The sequence below is a fragment of the Cervus canadensis genome, chromosome 4 (assembly GCF_019320065.1).
Source record: "Cervus canadensis isolate Bull #8, Minnesota chromosome 4, ASM1932006v1, whole genome shotgun sequence".
NCBI lineage: Eukaryota > Metazoa > Chordata > Mammalia > Artiodactyla > Cervidae > Cervus > Cervus canadensis.
Genome location: NC_057389.1, coordinates 36,482,016 through 36,503,877, shown reverse-complemented (window position 1 = coordinate 36,503,877; position 21,862 = coordinate 36,482,016).

Here is a 21,862-nt window from a genome sequence, read left to right as displayed (position 1 = left end):
TCATGCAAAATTAGATAGTTCTCAGATAGAGAGATAAAAAAACAAAAGCTTCTCAATACCAAAATGGAGGAATGGTGTAATGGGGTAGGCTAATGTTTCCAGGGATTTTTTTTTTTTGAAGGAGGAGGAAGTTGATATAAATGTTTTAAAATAGATAGTGGTGATGGTTGTTGTTCAATTCTGAATTTGCAAAAATCTCTAAGTCGTATACTTCAAGAGTGTGAATTTTAGAGTAAATGAATACAGTAATTCAATACAGCTTTAAAAAATACATGCAATAACTTCACAAAATGGCATAAGTTATTAAAATGTCACTGATAATGACACAATAAAGATTGACTAGAATGTTGAAATGAGATCATCTTTTTTAGGCTATAGGCAAAACCTTTTATAATAACTCATTCTTAATTTGACCTGGAATTTGCCCCACACTTCTCTAGGCTTCTGAGACAGTTTTTGGAACCCTGAGGGAGAAGATCCCAGCTTAATCCTTCATGAAATAATTTCATGACATCTAGTCTCCCTGCAGTCAATATCCAACATTTGTTATTGGAGTTCAGTTGCTTTGTCATGTCCTACCCTTTGTGACCCCATGGATTACAGCACACCAGGTTTCCCTGTCTTTCAGTGTCTCTCGGATTTTGTTCAGCCTCATGTCCATCGACTCAGTGATGCTATCTAACCATCTCATCCTCTGCAACCCCCTTCTCCTTTGGCCAACATGAAATGAGGTGAATCGGGCACATGAGCAGGGGAGAAATGCCTAATGGATTAAGTAGCATATGGGGAAAAGAAACTTGATTCCTCTATGTCTGCCTATAAAAATATTTCTGAGGTCCTCAGAGAAGACATTAATATGATGATGGTTTAGTTTCTCCAGTGATTATCCAAAAAAAAAAAAAGATCGGTTTCTCTGTTTGATAGGGTAATCACAGCTAACTTCTCTACAGCCACTTTTTCCTAAGAATTCTTGAGTGGAGGAAGAACTTTTCTATGTTAATTGAGCTATGTTCTGTGCAAACTAAGACTTTATCTCAGGTGGAACCTAGAGGAATCTCAGAGGGTGTCCTAGGAAACCTAAACTTGTAACTGTCTTATTTAGCTCCTTAAAATCTCACAGAGGGGACAGTACATAAATGTCACAATATTCAACACAGCACATTTTATTACTGAATAGTATGTACATGAAACAAAAAATCCAGGAAATAAATAGACATGCTATATGCTAATCAACTTAGGCAAAATTCAGACTTAAATAGAAGAAAGGAGGCAAAATCACTAGAGCTTTCAGGTATGAGCTAAATCAAATTCCTTATGATTGTACAGCTGAAGTGACAAATAGGTTCAAGAGATTAGATCTGATAGACAGAGTGCCTGAAGAATATGAAGGGAACTTTGTGACATTGTACAGGAGGCAGTGATCTAAACCATGCCCAGGAAAAAGAAATACAAGAAGGCAAAATGGTTGTCTGAGGACGCCTTACAAATAGCTGAGAAATGAAGAGAAGCTAAAGGCAAAGGAGTAAAGGAAAGGTATACCCATCTGGATGCAGAGTTCCAAAGAATAGCAAGGAGAGATAAGAAAGCCTTCCTCAGTGATCAATGCAAAGAAATAGAGGAAAACAATAGACTGGGAAAGACTAGAGATCTCTTCAAGAAAATCAGAGATACCAAGGGAGCATTTCATGCAAAGATGGTCACGATAAAGGAAAGAAATGGTATGTACCTAACAGAAGCAGAAGATATTAAGAAGTGGCAAGAATACACAGAAGAATTATACAAAAAAGATCTTCATGACCCAGATAACCATGATGGTATGATCAATCACCTAGAGCCAGACATCCTGGAATGTGAAGTCAAGCGGGCCTTGGGAAGCATCACTATGAACAAAGCTAGTGGAGGTGATGGAATTCCAGTTAAGCTATTTCAAATCCTAAAAGATGATGCTGTCAAAGTGCTGCACGCAATATGCCAGCAAATGTGGAAAACTCAGCAGTGGCCATAGGACTGGAAAAGGTCAGTTTTCATTCCAATCCCAAAGAAAGGCAATGCCAAAGAATGTCCAAACTACTGCACAGTTGCACTCATCTCACATACAAGCAAGGTAATGTGCAAAATTCTCCAAGCTTAGGCTTCAACAGTATATGAACCGAGAACTTCCAGATGTTCAAACTGGATTTAGAAAAGGCAGAGGAACCAGAGATCAAATTGCCAACATCCGTTGGATTATAGAAAAAGCAAGAGAGTTCCAGAAATACATCTACTTCTGCTTTATTGACTATGCCAAAGCCTTTGACTGTGTGGATCACAACAAACTGTGGAAAATTCTTCAAGAGATGGGAATACCAGATCACCTTACCACTCTCCTGAGAAACCTGTATGCAGGTCAGGAAGCAACAGTTAGAACTGGACATGGAACAATTAGGGTTCAGTTTTGCCAGATGAAAAGTGCCCTGGAGATTAGGGGCACAACAATGTGAATGTACTTATTGCTACTGAACGGCACACTTAAAAGACTATGTTAGGGATGCTTAGTTAACTAAGATATTGTGTGTGGAAAATGAAGAGTCATATTGCAAAGAAATAATCACTGGCTTAATAATTTTGGATTTCTACACAATTATTTAGTAAAACTTTTATTTTAGGTTTTAAAAATTAAATCCATTTATTTTAACATGAGATGTTAGAAATACATATATGCATACATATATACATATATAAAACCAGAACTATTATTTCTCTTTAAGAACAGATAAGGAACAATGGACTGGTTCCAAATTGGAATGGAGTACGTTAAGTTTGTATATTGTCACCTTGCTTATTAACTTATATGCAGAGTATATCATGTGAAATGCTGGACTGAATGAAGCACAAGCTGGAATCAAGATTGCAGGGGGAAATATCAATAACCTCAGATATGCAGATGGCACCATACTTCATGGCAGAAAGTGAAAGAGGAGAATGAAAAAGCTGGCTTAAAACTCAATATTCAAAAAACTAAGATCATGGCATCTGGTCCCATCACTTCATGGCAAATACATGGAGAAACAATGGAAATAGTGACAGACTTTATTTTCTTGGGCTCCAAAATCACCTCAGATGGTTATTGCAGCCATGAAATTAAAAGACACTTGCTCCTTGGAAGAAAAACTATCTCAAATATATACCATGTAATAAAAAGCAGAGACATTACTTTGCTGACAAAGGTCTATCCAGTCAAGGCTATGGTTTTTCCAGTAGTCATGTATGGATGTGAGTTGGACCATAAAGAAAGCTGAGCACCAAAGAATTGATGCTTTTGAACTGTGGTGTTGGAGAAGACTCTTGAGAGTCCCTTGAACTGCAAGGAGGTACACCCAGTCCATCCTAAAGGGAATCCGTTTTGAATATTCATTGGAAGGACTGAAGCTGAATCTGAAGTTCCAATACTTTGGCCACCTTCTGCAAAGAAGTGACTCATTGGAAAGGACCCTGATGCTGGGAAAGATTGAGGGCAGGAGAAGGGGATGACAAAGGAAGAGATGGTTGAATGGTATCACCAACTCAGTGGACATGAGTTTGAGCAAGCTCTGGAAGTTGGTGATGGACAGGGAAGCCTGGTGTGCTGCAGTCCATGGGGTCACACAGTTGGACTTGACTGAGTGACTGAACTGACTGAGCAACTGAACTGTCTGACAAATCAACTAAGGAGCTCTAGTACATAATTTTTTAACAATTATTAGTTTTTATATGTGAATATTTTACTTAAAAATACTTTTCTATTTTATTCATAAGTAAGTTAATATTCAGAGCTTCTGACACTGTATCTGTGATCGTTAAAACTTTTTCAGCCATATACACATCAAGTAAGTTTTACTGCTAAAGAATTTGTATTACAGCTTTATTATTTGTGGCACAATTCAAGAAGAAATGGATTTCGTGTGTAAGCTTACTATCAGCAGACCCCTATGAAACTGGAAGTTTAAAAAGGAATTTGACCTAATGGGTTAGATAAATGGGGGAACCAGCAGAATTTTTTTCTTCCTACATTTATGTTAGTAAAACACATGTTTCTCCAGAGCACTGCTATTTGGTACCTATTGTTACATGTTAAAGTTCAATTGAGACTTCTTTCTTTACACAAAAATATCTCTCCAATATCTAGTTTATCTCTTGTAGTACCAATTTTTTCAATAGTAATGTATCCAAACACTCCATCTAGGTCTGAAATTATCAGTCTCCCTTTAGCATTCCCATGTCCCTCCTGAATAGTCATTGCTTAAGTCTTCTCCATTACTTCAGTCTGAGTCCAGATCCTTAATGGCTGCTGGACTCCCCTTCTGTATGCCTGGGCTGTGGTTGTGTGCGTGTGCGTGTTAAGTTGATTCAGTTGTCTCCCACTCTTTGCAGCCCCATGGGCCATAGCCCGCCAGGCTCCTCCGTCCATGGGATTCTTCAGGCAAGAGTACTGGAGTGGACTGCCATGCCCTCGTCCAGCGGTTCTTCCTGACCCAGGGATCGAACCTGCATCCTGTATGTCTCCTGCACTGGCAGGCGGGTTCTTTACCGCAAGTGCCACCTGGGAAGCCCGCCATTATCATTTTAATTTCTCATCATTATGAAGTAGGTGTTAGGTATTTCAGGTTGCAATCTCATCATTTAAGATGTAAGAAAACTGAGACCCAGAGTTGTTAAATGGTAATGACTTATGTAGGGCTTTTAGTCAGGTGGGTCTCCTTCCTAAGAAATCCAAGTAAACCTGACTTAAACCCCAATTTCTGGCCTCTGAAGATATAGACTCCTTTCTATAATTTCAAGAATTCCTCAAAGACTTATTTCTTCATAGTCCTAACTGTCTGGAACTCTTATCTTGCACATATTCTGTCTACTTGGTCCTGCATCCATTTGGACAAGAAACTCAGTCTTTTCTTCGATCCCTCCTAAATTCCTTTACATTGAGATTTAAAATTTCTCATTAAAGCTTTATTGCATTCTGCTAAAAACTGAAAAGTTTTTGAGAAAACCTTCCATTCATATTCCAGACTAATATATCTTGGAACTCCTTATTCTCTACTGAATTTTAAATTTCAGTACGTCACAAAAACCATAGCTATCACCCATAATCTTTTGCTTTTTTCTTTCCACATGATTCTCCCCCAAACTGCACTCCCTATCTCGACTGAGACAGAGACTGTATTCTCCAATTATTTATTTATTCATTTATTTTGCCATGCTATGTGGCTTGCTGGGTTCCCTGACCAAGGACTGAACTGGGCCCGATCCTACCCACGAGGCCACCAGGGAACTCCCTCCAACTCTATTTTTAATCTCTGAATCAGCTCATTTTTTTTTAACACTAGGTTTTAAATTTAATTATCTTTTTACCTATTTCCTACAATAGTACAAATAAGGAGAGTTCTTAGCTGACTTGAAGACAAGATTTATTATTGCTGTTTGAACCTACAGATGGAGAAGTGAGAATACCCTGGAAGACTTTCAGGGGCACTAGGAAATAGAGAAAATAGATTTAAATAGAAACATTAGAAATACACTATTGTTCTTTTAAGGCGATAGTTCTTCCACCTCTCAGGTGGGGTGGCCAAGTTTTCAGAAGGGCAATGACTTAGCCACGATGCACGGTCAGAATAGGGTTTGGAGCGCACTAAGGCTTACTGGGAAACTGTACGCACTCACCCCAGAAAGGACATGGCCCTTTGTTGTTGTTGCTGTCCCTGATCAGTCTATGGAAGCATGCCTTCACCCAGATGCACAACCATGAAAAAGATGAAAATATGCTCCATGGACCATAGTATGATAGCATCTATAGGCCAGGTTCTCTGCTGCAAGTTATTGATTATTTCCCCCAGTTACAGGCAATGAAACTGAGGCTCAAAGTCCTATCGAAATCCTCCTGCCTAATATGTGAAAGAACTTGCCTGGGATACTAGTGTCAAAAGTCTATGTTTATTATACTAGTGACTATAGTTAAAAATGAAATGCTAGCGTTGGATCTGTCTTCAGAACTATCTATTCCATTTTAAGTGCTAAGTTTAGCAGACTAGGACGAGTAAGTGACTTGCCCATCATCAATATGATAAGTCAACAGCAGATCTGGAAGAATTATCATCTGACTTCAAGTATAAGATGCCTTGATTTTGTTCCATAAATTATTTTCATGTGTGAGTCTTCTTTCCTCAATGAGATTTTAAGATCTCCGAGAGCACTACTGCCTCTTAGACCTTGCCAGTTCTCCCCTTTTAGTCCATCTTGTCCCCAACCATGTTTAGCTACAAACATTTTGGCCTAGTTGCATTTTTTTGATAATTCATTTTGACTGTGCTGCATAGCATATGGGATCTTAGTTCCCTGACCAGGGATCAAACCCATGCTCCCCACAATGGAGATGTGGACTCTTAACCACTGAATCCCCAGGGAAGTCCCAGGTCTAATTGGAATAATCTTAATTTTCATTTCCACTGCATTTAATAGCACATATTCTCAACCTTGACATGACATATTGTCCCAGTCATTCATTCTTGTACGTGTGTACAGGGGGAAGTGTGTGTTGAGGGTGTGTGTGGGAGGCATCCTGTGAGTGTAAAATGTTTAGCACCATCCCTGGCCTACACCAACTAGATGAAAGTAACACCTTTCTCTCTTCCCCTACCAGTTAGGACAACCGAAAACATCCTTGAAATTGTCAAATGTAAACAACCTAATGAAACTAAACAACCTAAAGAAACTAAAAACAGAAGAACAAACTGAGACCAAAGCTAACAGAGGGAAGAAAATAACAATGATCAAAGTGGGAATAAATGGAATAGAGATTTAAAACATAATAGAAAAGATTAACAAACTACAAACTTGGTGTTTGAAAATGAACAAATAGACAAACCGCTAACTAGACTTACCAGGAAAAAAAGAGAGAGGACGCAAATATAAAATTAGAAATGAAAGATGAGATATTATAACTGATACCACAGAAACACAAAGGTTCAGATTATAATTATAAGCCAACAAACTGGAGAGAACCTAGAAGTAATATAATCTATAAGTTTCTAGAAACATGCAATCCACCATGACTGAACCATGAAGAAATAGAAAATCTGAAGAGACTAATTACTAGGAAGGAAACTGAATCAGTAATCAAACCCTCTAAACAAAGAAAAATCTAGGATCAAATCAAATTAAAAACTCCAGGCTTCCTTGTTGAATTCTACCAAATATTTAAAGAATAAATAATACCAATACTTCTCATATTCTTCCAAAAAATAGAAGAGGAGGAAATCCTTCCAAACTCATTATATAACGTCAATATTATCCTGATCCCAAAGTCAGACAAGAACACAACAAGAAAATTGTGCCAATATTTAAAATTGTGCCAATCCCTGATTAACATACATGCAAAAATCCTCAACAAAATATTAGCAAACTAGTTTCATGATATATTAAAAGGATCATACATCATGATCAAATGGGATATATTCCAGGGATAGAAAGATGGTTCAACAACCTCAAATCAATTAATTTCATATACCACACTAATAAAGAATAAAGATCATATGATCATCTCAACAGATATAAGAAAAAGGGACAAAATTCAACATTATTTTATGATAAGAACTCTCAACAAACTGGGCATAAAGGAGGCATACCTCAATAAAAGCCATATGTGACAAGCCCACAGATGACATCACACTCAACAGTGAAATAGCTGAAAGATTTTCCTCTGAGACAAAGATGCCCATGCTCACCACTTTCATTAAACATTATACAGGAAATTGTAGCCAGAGAAATTAGTCAAGAAAAAGAATAAAATACCTCTGAATTAAAAATGAAGAAGTAAAATTGTCTTTTTTTGCAGATGACATAATATTTTGTATAGAAAACTAAAGACTCCACCAAAAAATGTTAGAATAGATGATTTCAATAAAGTTGAAGAATATAAACTCAGTATACTAAAATCAGTTGCATTTCCATACATCCAACAATGAACTATTAGAATGAGGAATTAAGGAAACAATCTTACTTACAATAACATCAAAAAGAATAAAACACAGGAATGAATTAACCAAGGTGAAAGATCTGTACACTGAAATCTATAATACACTCATGAAATAAACTGAAGAAGAGACAAAAATATTTCATTTTTATGGATTGGAAGAATTAATATTATAAAATATCCATACTACCCAAAGTGATCTACCATTTAAATGTAATTCTAATGTCATTTTTCACAAAAATAGAACAATTTAAAATTTGTAGGGAACTAGAAGACTCCAACTGGCCAAAGCGATTTTGAGAAAGAAGAACAAAAGTGAAGGCATCTCACTTTATGATTTCAACCTATATTATAAAGCTATAGTAACTAAAGCAGTCAAGCAAAGTGGGCATTTTCCTATCCATATTACAGATGAGGAAACTGAGGCCAAGCAGAGAAAATGACTTGATACCAAGAAACTATTTAAGGTGTTTATTCATTAAATGTCTGTCTATATTTCAAGAAAGCAGAGACTTCTTTTTAGTTCATCCCTGCATCTCTAATATCTAATACAGTGTCTAGCATATATGCACTCCTTAAATGATGAAGAAAGAAAATAGGAAGGGAAGAATGAAAATTAAGGTCGAAAGCCAGGTCTATTTAATTTCAAAAGTTGCTCTTCGTTGCAATCCAAATCCCTCTGAGGAATAATGGCTAGATAACCAGTGACTTACGAGTTCACTTCTGATTGGAGCAGTTTCAAGAATAAAGGGGGAGGAGGCAGGAGGAGGGAAGCAGACTGGAAGCTTGCCTCTTGGCCTTGTAGCCAAAAAAGCTGCACAGTATGTTCAGCGGAGGAGGTCCAACTACAGAGTGAATTATCTTTTGAGTCTAGAATAAGACAAATTTCATCCAGATTGTAACGGGCTTTACAGCAAATTCCTAAATTCATTCCATTCGATGAATGGGTTGAGGCTTCTTTCTTGAGGATTCCATCCTAAAGGCAGTGGATACATGTAAAAGCTGTGTCTTCTGGACCCACATGATCCCAAACTGTTGCTTGTAAACCCATTTCTCCACCTTGTTTTTTTCTTTTTTGTTTTGGTAGCTTCTCACTGCTGCTGAGGCCAGATGCTCACACAATATGTTTGTAACAGCATTTCCCGGCAGGCTCTTTCTCAGAAAGCCAGACTTGTTTTTGGCCTTTCCAGTTGACTATATGCTCTAAGCTCACCTAGGATGCAGAATCAGGAGAATACACATAAGGAGATAAGCGACTGCCAGGGTCAGGTCAAAATTAGTGAGATAAAAAGCAGAGTCATGACATTCATTGTTTCATATCAGCACAAGAATGACAATAGCAGCAGCAATAACAACATCTCAGAACATTTACTTAAAAGGCTTAAAAACAGCAAACAGTGCTGAAGACCACCTAGGTAGCTGGCAGAATCAAGGTACGTGGGAGGACACAGTCCTTTCCAGTTTTTTCTCACCCAGGCTCTCAGACCCATGAAATTAGACTCTATATGGGTCAAGTCAAATCAGCTCAATCACACGAGTCACAATCTTGACTCATGTAACTGAAAAATCCTGGGTTTTGTAAACAGTCTCAATGGCAAACTGTTCCTCTTCCCCTCCCTCTTTTCTCAGCTTGAGGGAAAGAAAAAGAAAAGAGATTTTTCTTCAAGTGTGTATGTTATTGTTCTTCAGTGGCTAAAAGTCATGTCTGACTCTTTGCAACCCCATGGACTGCAGCACGCCAGGCTTCCTTGTCCCTCTCCATCTCCTGGAGCTTGTTCTAACTCATATCCATTGAGTTGGTGATGCCATCCAACCATCTCATTGTCTGTCATCCAATTCTCCTGCCCTCAATCTTTTCCAGCATCAGGGTCTTTTCCAATGAGTTGGCCCTTTGAAAGTCCTGGAACTTCAGCTTCAGCATCAGTCCTTCCAATGATATTCAGGATTGATCTCCTTTAGGATTGACTGGTTTGACCTCCTTCCTTTCCAAGGGACTCTCAAGAATCTTCTCCAGCACCACAGTTTGAGATCATCAATTCTCTGGCACTCAGTCCTCTTTATGGTCCAACTCTCACATCAGTACATGACCACTGGAAAAACCATAGCTTTGACTATATGGGTCTTTTTTTAGCAAAGTGATTTCTCTGCTTTTTAAAACATGGTCTAGATTTGTCATAGCTTTCCTTCCAAGGAGGAAGTGTCCTTTAATTTCAAGGCTGCAGTCACAGTCCACAGTGACTTTGGAGCCCAAGAAAATAAAGTCTGCCACTGTTTCTGTTTTTTCCCCATCTACAAGTGCATACGAATCTCTCCAAAGGACTTCACAAGGCCTGAGGGTAACATGCCTTCCCCAGTACAAATCACTGAGGTGAGGAGGATGGGCTGACTGCTTCACAAAGCCCAGTCCAGAAGTGGGGAATGTGGGTACCTTGATTGATAGTCCCACCTGGACACAAGGAATAGGGCTTCTGATGGGCCTGTCCAGTTTCTTCTTCAAATTCAGAAAGCCAAGGAGCTGAGTTGGGGTTCACAGCTTCACATGAATAGGACAAGCACTGCAGGTCTTCCATCCAGAACCAGGCCTCAATCTTCTTAGAATATTTTCATTTTTCTCTTGTCATGTAAAGCAAGGTTTTTCCCTGCATTCTCCTGTGCTTGTTACAGCAGAAATGGGAGCATATTTCTTATTGGTTCATCTCCTCCAAGGGCCTACTCATTAGAATTAGTGGCTTCCTTTTTTTATTGGATTAACTGATTTATTTATCCCAGGGAAAGGAAGTTTTAGTAACACAAAAAATTAAAACTACTGGAGGCTGAAAGTTTGCTTCTCCTGTTTCTTATTTGAGATGAGGAAAAACAATTGATATCTATCCTTGTTTTTTTTAATCTTTCAGGTCAATAAAACCAGAAGCAGAATATTCAGATAGTCCTATATTACATAAAAGTTACCAATTATAAAATCCAGCCACTCCATGTCCTGACACATTCTTTGGCACTGGTCATTGTCTGTATTTTTTATTAATCATTTCCTATCTTGGACCTTATTGACTGTATCTACAAAATACTAGGAACTTTAAAAATATTTACAAATTTATAAAGAAGAATAAGTATTAGCCTGAATGTGTAGATAATGAGACTGAAGATGAGAATATTTAAATTGTTCAAGCAAGGCTACAAAGCTAATAAGGAGAGGATCTGAGATTCACAGCCAGACCTGTCTGGCTCCAAGCCCATCCACCCGTCTCTCAGGACGTCATATTGTTTATGCATGAGACACCATGTTCTTTATCATTTGTTCAAAGATGTCTTTCAGTTGACTAGCTCTTATTAAAACAGCTAAGTGAAGGCCCTCTTAAATAAGCAATGCTTTTTTCTGGTGAGACTGGGGAATACCATTCATCCAAACCTCCTGGATCATTAATAGTTAATTTGTTTCTACATCCTGACTCTCACATAGTTTTTTTCCTTTTTCTAACTCTCCTCAGATTAGTAAGTGAGTTTAAATGATCAGTGCATAAATATCACAACAAAATCTTTAAGAAGGTGAAATAAAATTTGAGTCCCTCCTAATGCCTCCCCCAAAAAGGAAGAGAGGCAATAATTACCATAGGGAAGAGTTTACAATAGCAAAACCTTTGGGAGCTTGTTAAAAAAATGGAACTGCTTTAAGTTTCAATCACTGAGCCTTCGTTTTGGTAAATCTGGAAAAGGACCAGCCAGATACAAGCAATTCACTTGCAGGCACACAACTGGGAAAACCTTGGTGCAGCAACTCAAAAACAAACTTGATGCTTGTTGTATGTGGTCTCATCCCTCATGCCCCATTGCTAGATCAAAGTCTAGTGATTATGACCTGAGATCGTGAAGGACAGGGAACCCTGTCATGCTGCAGTTCATGGGGTTGCAAGGATTTGGACATGACTTAGCGACTGAACAACGATGATCTTGGAAAGGACACATTGTAATGACAGAAGACTGGACTGAGTGCCAGGAATCTTGGGTCTGAATCCTCTCTTGGTCTTAGTTTTCTGCTTTGATAAAAATTCAATAAGCACATTTGGAAAAGTTAAAATTAAACTATACAAATGCAGAGGTTTGTTTTTTTTTTCCCATTTATTTTTATTAGTTGGAGGCTAATTACTTTACAATATTGTAGTGGTTTTTGCCATACATTGACATGAATCAGCCATGGATTTACATGTATTCCCCATCCCGATCCCCCCTCCCACCTCCCTCTCTACCCGATCCCTCTGGGTCTTCCCAGTGCACCAACTCTGAGCACTTGTCTCATGCATCCAACCTGGGCTGGTGATCTGTTTCACCATAGATAATATACATGTTTTGATGCTGTTCTCTCTAAACATCCCACCCTCGCCTTCTCCCACAGAGTCCAAAAGTCTATTCTGTACATCTGTGTCTCTTTTTCTGTTTTGCATATAGGGTTATTGTTACCATCTTTCTAAATTCCATATATATGTGTTAGTATACTGTATCAGTCTTTATCTTTCTGGCTTACTTCACTCTGTATAATGGGCTCCAGTTTCATCCATCTCATCAGAACTGATTCAAATGTATTCTTTTTAATGGCTGAGTAATATTCCATGGTGTATATGTACCACAGCTTCCTTATCCATTCATCTGTTGATGGACATCTAGGTTGCTTCCATGTCCTGGCTATTATAAACAGTGCTGCGATGAACATTGGGGTGCACGTGTCTCTTTCAGATCTGGTTTCCTCGGTGTGTATGCCCAGGAGTGGGACTACTGGGTCATATGGCAGTTCTATTTCCAGTTTTTTAAGAAATCTCCACACTGTTCTCCATAACGACTGTACTAGTTTGCATTCCCACCAACAGTGTAAGAGGGTTCCCTTTTCTCCATACCCTCTCCAGCATTTATTGCTTGTAGACTTTTGGATAGCAGCCATCCTGACTGGCGTGTAATGGTACCTCATTGTGGTTTTGAAGGATTTCAGATATGCAGCTTCTAGAGTTGAAGAACCGACAAAGGGGCTCTGAATATAACTTTTATTTTACATTAAGACAACATTTGTGAATCTTGCAACTTATTTCCCTCAAGGATCAAATAGAGTTCTGAGGTTTATATGAATTTCTTCTGAAAGAATTTTCGGTAACCTATGTCTATTTCCCCAGCTGCTTCTATTATTCAGAAACCCTAGATGGGAATTTAAGTGTCCTAAATCTATATACCTATGAATAAATGAATGAATGAAGTCACTCAGTCATGTCCGACTCTTTGTGACCCCATGGACTGTAGCCTACCAGGCTCCTCCATCCATGGGATTTTCCAGGCAAGAGTACTGGAGTAGGTTGCCATTTCCTTCTCCAGGGGATCTTCCCTACCCAGAGATTGAGCCGAGGTCTCCCGCATTGCAGGCAGACGCTTTACCGTCTGAGCTGCCATGGAATGTACATAATATTCATTGGTAGAAGAACAACAAAGAACACTCCTTGACAAAGATAGGCATACTGCATTCAGGTTATTCACTAGCAAGAGGGAAAAAAAGCAAGTAAATGAGGTAAGCAGAAATAACACAAGTTTTCTTATATTCTTCAGGAAAGGTTATTTGTGAGTCTTGTTTCCCCTATAAGCTGCTTGTCATTTCACTGAATTTAATTCTATTTAACCTGATAGCCCAGAATTGTGTCTATTTTCAAACTTGCCATTTCCACTCAGCTCACAAAAGTAGTAAAAATGGCCAATAGACATATGGAAATATTGATCTCACTAACCACTGAAGAAGTGTAAAAGAAAATGTTTTTTTTTTTCATGAATAACAAATTGGAAAATACTTTAAGATGAACAAAAATTATAACAGTGTTGGGGAAAATTGGGAAAACAGATACTCTCATTCAGCACTAAAACACCATGTGATGAGATGTATGAAATTCTCAAGAGTCCATATAATTTGACTTAGCAATTCCCTTTAGAGTATAACACGTAGGGGAAAATTGGGAAAACAGATACTCTCATTCAGCACTAAAACACCATGTGATGAGATGTATGAAATTCTCAAGAGTCCATATAATCTGACTTAGCAATTCCCTTTAGAGTATAACACGTAAGAGTGAGCGTGAACTTGTCCAAGAACTTCCAAAGGCCGTGGCGTCACTAGTTAAGGAGCTCATCACTGCAGAAAACTTTATGAAGCCTACAGAAAGGCTTCACGGGGAGTGACCCTGAGGAAGCATTGAAAGAAATCAGTCCTGGGTGACCAAAAGCTGCAGCCCAGGTCCTTGATCATGCCACAGCGAGGCGGTGGTGGTGGTTTAGTCACCAAGTCATGTCTGACTCTTGCGACTCCATGGACTGTAGCCCGCCAGGCTCCTCTGTCCACGGGATTCTCCAGGCAAGAATACTGGAGTGGGTTGCCATTTCCTTCTCCGGGTGATCTTCCTGACCCAGGAATCGAACTGATGTCTCCTTCATTGCGGGCAGATTCTTTACCGGCTGAGTTATGAGGGAAGCCCACCGGAGGAGGGGCTTCCCAAGTCACAAACATTGATGTGACAAATTCCGTCCTATCAGCTTCTACATTGTTGTTTTTGTTTGGTCCCTAAGTCCTGTCTGACTCTTTGTGACCCCATGGACTATAGCTTGCCAGGCTCCTCTGTCCATAGGGTTCTCCAGGCAAGAATACTGGAGAGGGTTGCCATTTCCTTCTCCAGAGGATCTTCCCGACCCAGGGATTGAACCTGCATTTCCTGCGTTGACAGGTGGATTCTTTACTGTTGTGCCACCAGGGAAGCCCAGTTGCTATATTACATAGCTACAAAATATGAAATTCTGAGATTCAGTAGAGAAAGATGATAGAAATATAACTAGTAATACCCTCCCTCTAGACCACAGGTTTCTTAAGGGCACAGAAAAAGACAGCTGCTGTTCACCTTTCAATTTATGGTTCATGGCAGTTTGCTGCCAAAGAATACTGGTGTTGAGTCTGATAATGGCATTAGTTAATATTATTTACCTGTGTCAGAAATTCCACACTCAGTTTTTTCAGTCAACTCAGATTTTTTAAAAGGCAAAGATGGGATAGTATTTTTTAATTGAGCTCTTTTTTGCTTTCACTTATTTATCAGCATTTGTTTTGGCTTCTGTTGAGTTGGCAAATAATTGGTCAACATCCTTTTAGTAATAAATTACATCTTGTCCAAATGTTACTATGAAGTTGAGCCAAAATGTTACTTCTCCAAACCAATCTCAATTCTTTATTATTTACGACATCTTTCACACTGCTTTATCTTTCTCTTTTGGTCTTTTTTTTTTAAATCCTTTCCATTGTTTCCACACACTTTGTAACATGCTAAATACAACTCTTACAAGAATACAGGTCTCATTATATGAGGAGTAGCCATGTAGACATTGTTGCCACCCAGTAACCTTGCCCATCAGGAAAGCCAGGCCTTTACTGTTTCACAATTTGAGCCAGTATTTTAGCACCTCTGTTTCTCTTAAATAAATGGAAGGCAAGCTAAAATCAGGCTGGATACCAGAGAGACTAAAGAGGGCAAAAGAATCTCTCCTTATTATTTATATAAGCAGATGGATTCTCCTTCCTGGCTTGAGATAATGTGAGTTGGGTTTCTGTTACTTGCACCTTGAAAGGACTTCAACAGAGATTATGAAAAGCTCTAAAAGAATGATTAAGAAAACAAGCTGTGAAAAGAATGCCTAAGTGTCACAAAGGCTGTGCTAATGAGGAGAAAAAACATTAAAGTAATGTGATCTAGGCTGGGATATAGCAATAAATAACAATGTTAATCATAACTAGTATTTACTTAATGCCTATTTTATGTGCTGAATATTCTATGGTAATTAAACATGTCAGCCTCATAAAGAAAGTCATGAGACTGATAATGTTATTTATCATACCTTGTTCACAAATTAGGATAAGAAAGCAAAGAGTGGTTAGGAAATTTGTCCCAAAACTGATATAACAGGGACAAGGGCTAGGTTTCAGTTCTATGACCTATGATGTTAAGCCTTGACTTTTTAACTATGACATTTATTTCTACTGAAAATAGAACACAATAATATTGATCTAGTATTTCCTCTTGCTTTTCAGCTGCTTATGCCTCCCTTTACCACCGAAGCTGTGGTGATTCCATAGACCTCACCCATTCCATTTGAGCAGCCACACTTTCTAACCTCTACTTTTAATTTCTTTTAAATGGACACCTTGGATATTTTCACGTATTTTTTGCCTTAAATAACAGGATAAACATGCTCATTCACATGTTTCTCTCCAAAGCACTGGCTGGGTTCCACTATTTTGTGAAGGGCGTAACACTAGGCACCGAGGATGCACAGAGAACAAACACTTTTTCATTGTTGCTCTGGTTACTAATACCAAAGTTTTTAGTCTTTGGGATAAATGCCTTTCTAAGAAAGAAAAATAATAGTGAAACTTACAAGAAATAGTCTCATGAGACATGTTGATATACAGCTTTAGGAAAAATTGTTTTCATCCTAGTGTCTGGAAGTGAGAGATTATGAACCATTAAGTATCTATAATAGGATGTTGAATCACCGGGTAAAGAGAAAAAAGTATTAGTTGCTCAGTTGTGTCAGACTTTTTGTGATTCCATAGATAGTAGCTCACCAGGCTCCTCTGTCCATGGAATTCTCCAGGAAAGTATACTGGTGTGGGTAGCCATTCCCTTCTCCAGTGTATCCTCCTAAACCAGGAATCAAACTTGAGTTTCCTACACTGCAGGCAGTCTTTACCATCTGAGCCAATAGGGAAGCAAAAGTTGGCTATCAAATAAAGCCACTTCTTCTGGGAATGTCAGAGAAAAAGAAGCTGGGGTGGCATAAGCAACTAAAAAGCAAGAGGAAATCCTAGGTCAATGTTATTATTTTCTTCAAATGAGATAATGTGACATAGCAAACTTCCAAATCTCAGTGCCAACCATTTGTTTATTGCTCATGAGTCAATACAAACGAAGACAAGAAATAGGAAGACTGAGATCATGTCTAGATGGCATCATTTCACCACACGGAGAGAGACAACTCTACCTCCACTTTCTAGAATCAGAAAGCTCCATGATAGTTTCAGTCTTTGCTTATCTGCTGAGTTCACTCTGCTGGGAAAGGGTGTTGATACCAGATCTATTTCTTTTGCTTTTCTTTTTTGGGTTCAGCGACTTTAGGAGCATCCCATTCTCATGATAGATGGCAGGCCATGCTCTATCTGAAGGCTTTGGGAGAGGACCCCTCTTTTATTCCTAACTTCTAGTGGTCACTAGCAATTCTTGGCATTCCACAGCTTACAGTATTGTAACTTCAGCTTCTATCCATGTCTTAACACGACCATCTTCCTCTGAGTCTCAGTGTATACCCATGACTGACTCATGATGATGTATGGCAGAAACCAACACAATATTGTAAAGCAATTATCCTCCAATTAAAAATAAATTAATAATAAAAAGAGAATAGTCATTGAATTAGGGCCCATCTTTACCCACTATGACATCATCTTGACTTAATTTCATTTTCAAACGTTGTCTTTTTCTACCTCTCAGACTTGATAGTCATTCAGGCCACTCCTTGTGCATGAAGTATACGCTACTTTCTCTGCTAGTCATATCCTACTTTAAGGCCTAACTCAATACACTTGCAACCTCCATTATACCCTAAATTTAGCGTGGACAGATTTGAAGACTTCCCAATCCACATTTTTCAATATTATTTGGTATTGATGGGTACTCAGAACAGTTTGTTGAATTTATTTTAATAGAGAAAAAGAAAATTGTTCAGTGATTCCTCTGGTGGAGGATATGCTAAGCTCAACTGCAGGCAAAGAATTTTACTCTGCCATAATGTGCAGGAAACTATGCCCTTCTCTAGGAAAGCAGACTAAAGGGAGATGGCATTGAAATAAAGAGCTCCTGTTTAGAATTCTAATAAATGAGGCTATTCAGTGTGATTTTCTGAGATATCTCTAATTGGAGGCATGCCTTATTCAGAAGTGATTAAAGGTGTCATTTAGGCAAAAAATCAAACTTCTCTTTTTGATTACATCTGTAATTATAATGCATTAACAGAACAACTGTAAATACAGAAACCTCATGTGCTTTGACATCAAAATGTAGTTGTAAAAGCAATAAAAATGACTCAGCTGCCACGGAAGCCAAAGTCATGTTAATTACCTTAGATTTTCCATGTCATCAATCCAGTGTCTTAGTGTATTTTAGAAAGAGCGTTTTGTATGGCTAGTTGATGTTTTGGAAGGTGATTCAAAGTCCTTCTATTTTCATATCTAGACCAGCTTCCAAAATTGCCATCATATGTCAGGGTATGTCTGAGCTATACTTAAACACTTTTGCATCTAGGATAACTTGAATTTATCCAGCAATCATTTCTCCAGCTTTCCCCCTTCTCACTTTGTATGCGGTAAAACTGAAGTAACTTCCTTGACTGGGTGATAACCTGATGCTTAATTTCTGACAGGAAATAGCTTTCTACTCACGTGCCTCCCAGCGTAAATCAACCTCCTTCAACAAAGTCTTCTACCTTGGTTGTTGTTCTTAGTTGCTCAGTTATGTCTGACTCTTTGCAACTCCAAGAACTGTAGCCCACCAGGCTCCTCTGTCCATGGGGGTTCTCCAGGCAAGATTACTGGAGTGGGTTGCCATGCCCTCCTCCATGGGATCTTCCCAACCCAGGGATCACACCTAGGTCTCTCGCATTGCAGATGGATTCTTCACCATCTGAGCCACCAGGGAACCCCTTTATCTTGGTGATCTGCAGCATGTAAGTGGTCAAAACCCAAGTCAAACTAGCATGGGGCTTTCTGATTCTAGAAAGAGAGGCACAGGTGTCTCTGAGTGACATAATGATGCCATCTAGACATGATCTCAATCTTCCCATTTTTTGTCTTCACTTGTGTTGGCTTAATTCACAGGCAGACTCCTTGTCCTGGCAGGATGGCTGCTAGAAGGTGCCACACTTACGTCCTACCCCATCCTCAAATCTTGCTGAAATAAAGAGGATATCCTACCTGCTATACACAATAGTCCACAGTGGCAACAGATTGATTGGACTGACGTGGTCACTCATTTGTCTCTCATGAATCACTGTGGACAGGAGGGATAAGTAGAATAATTGTTCAGGTCTTGATCAGGAGTTCACTCTGCTGTCTCCAGGACTGTGAGCCCTGGCAGATCACAAGGATTGTGTGTGGAAGAGGGAGGAACCCATGGTGGAGGCGGGGCAATGGAAGGGGTCTTCCAACTTTGGAAGAAAAATCAGCTTTGAACATTCGGAGTTGGAGATGTCCATTAGACACTCAGTTATATTATATTAATGTCAAGAAAATGCCTGGAGTTTACAGGGGTAGTATGTAAGCATCTGCCTACAATGCAGGAGACCGGGTTCAATCCCTGAGTCAGGAAGATCCCCTGGAGAAGGGAATGGCAACCCACTCCAGTATTCTTGCCTGGAGAATCCCATGGATGGAGGAGCCTGGTGGCCTACAGTCCACGGGGTTGCAGAGAGTCAGACATAACTGAGCGACTCCACCACCTTCACCTATGTTTTGATATCTGGTAAAGTGAGCCGCTATGCTTTTACTTTAATTTTTATAGTAATTATTTTTGTATTTTGCTCTTGGTTGTTAAAGATTTCCTTCTTTACTGAAAAAACAAACAAAAAAACCTGACCTTGGTTGAGTTATAGGGCAGAGGATATTATGATGGCTAATTTTATGTGTCACCTTGGCCGGGCTATAATACTCACATATATATTCACGCATTATTTCGGATGTTTCCGAGAGGGTGAATTTTGTATGAGGTTAAAAACCACTTGAAACCACTGACTTGTAGTAAAGCAGACTGCCCTCTCTAAGCAGATGAGTCCCATCCAATTAGTTTCAGGTCTGAATATAAATAAAAGATTGACATCCTTGAGCAAGAAGAAATTCTGCTAACAGATGGCCTGTGGACTTGAACTACAATATCAGTTCTTTTCATTCTCTAGCCTGAAGGCCTTTCCATTTGAATTGTAACTTCAGCTCCTCTCTGAGTCTCCAGCCTGCTGGTCTACCCTGCAAACTTTGGATGTACCAGCCTCCATAATCACACGAGCAAATCCTTAAAACAAATTTCTCGTTCTCTAAACACACATCCTTTGGCTCTGTCTCACTGGAAACCCCTGACTAACATAGCTGAAAAGGGGAGACTGGAGGCAAGAGGACTCATCAGGCTCTACATATGCTGTGAAGAAAGCTCCCTGAGCACTTGATTTCCCTGCGCACTCCACAGCATCTCAGAGAAGCCATCCTGAGTGCTCCAAGCCTGCTCCTGGCAGGAGAGTCAGAGCCAGGAGCCAGCATCCATGTTATCTGCCAAAGCTGGGCCAGGGAAAGCTCTCTTCAAACTGCCAAGATCTCCCCTGTATTTTAATTTGAGATAAAGATTCTTAAACATTTAAAAGTTTTTATTTATTAATTTTATTGTCTTTTGTATGCATCCATAGTTTTATCTTATCCAGAGAGATTCTTGAGATGTTCAAATGAATTCCTGGCAAGTAGAATGAGAAGTAAGAATGAATAAATAAAGAGTTGGCAAGCCACTTCTGAAACGCTGCCAAGCTCAAATGGATCTTTGATCCATCCAAGGGTGTTCTGAAGCACGGAGAGAAAACTATGTGTAAAAAGAATCATTCTATATACCCACATTAATACATGGTATTTGTTTTTCTCTGATGACCTAGAAGGGTGGGATGGACGGGATGGGAGGGAGGTTCAACAGGAAGGGATATATGTATACATATTGCTGATTCACTTTGTTGTACAGCAGAAATTAACATACCATTATAAGGCAATTATACTCCAATAAAAATAAAAGCAAAAAAAAAAAACAGCCCCCCAAAAAATCCTTCCATTTTCTGTCAGACTTGGTCCAGTCAGAGAATGAGAAACATAACTTCTCCCCTTGCCTACGCCTGTATCATGGTTTGAAGAACCCTGAGACTTCCCTGGCGTGGATCTTACATAAGTTCAGGAGCATTTATTAATCTGCACATTCAGAACCTCCCTCAATCTCTAGGGAAACTTCAGGCTAATGGCCAGGCTTCCTCACGTCCAGCTAACCAGTTGACAAGAGAGATGGGCTTCTTCTCTCTGTATTGTCTTAGCTACAGTGAAAGGTACAAACTTTACTGCTGAGATTTAAATAACACCACCAAAAATTTCCACATTATAAAGTATTGCTTTTGTAATTTATAATTTTAGAAAAGGAAGACAGAGAAAAAGGCATGGTATTGAGAGAACAAGAGAAAGAAAGTAGATTTTCAAAATCCTTTGAGAGATGTGTTTAAGTTACTTGTTTGATTTATTTCAACAACTGTCTGCTTTCACTCAAACAAATTAAGGGAAACATCAAAATGTCTAGAAATTGGCAATTCTCAGTTTTTAGAATAACATTTTAGAAATGTAAAACTATAAACATAAAATGGAAACTCAGGAGTAAACACTTCTCTCTTTTTAATCCCCTAAATATTTTGGCCTTGTTTCTAACTTTACTCTCAAAGATGCTGTATATCCAAAAGCTAAATTGAGGCTGGGAGTATACAGGGTAGCAGCAGAATAAAGGCATTAAGGGCATGGGATTTGGGGTTGGCCAGTGCTGGGATGCAATACCCATCTTTGCCACTTTATGTCCTCTGCAACGTAGATGTGGCAGTAGTCCACACCTCACACAGTTGTTCAGAGAATTAAATTCATTTCGAATTCTAGGAGGGGAGCACGTGTCAGGTCCTGAAAACATTTCTGAAGTTCTTTTTTCCTTCCTCTCTTTATTTTGTCCTGTCCTCTTCCTTTTATTCCTCTTTCTTTCCTCACCCAGGACACAAATG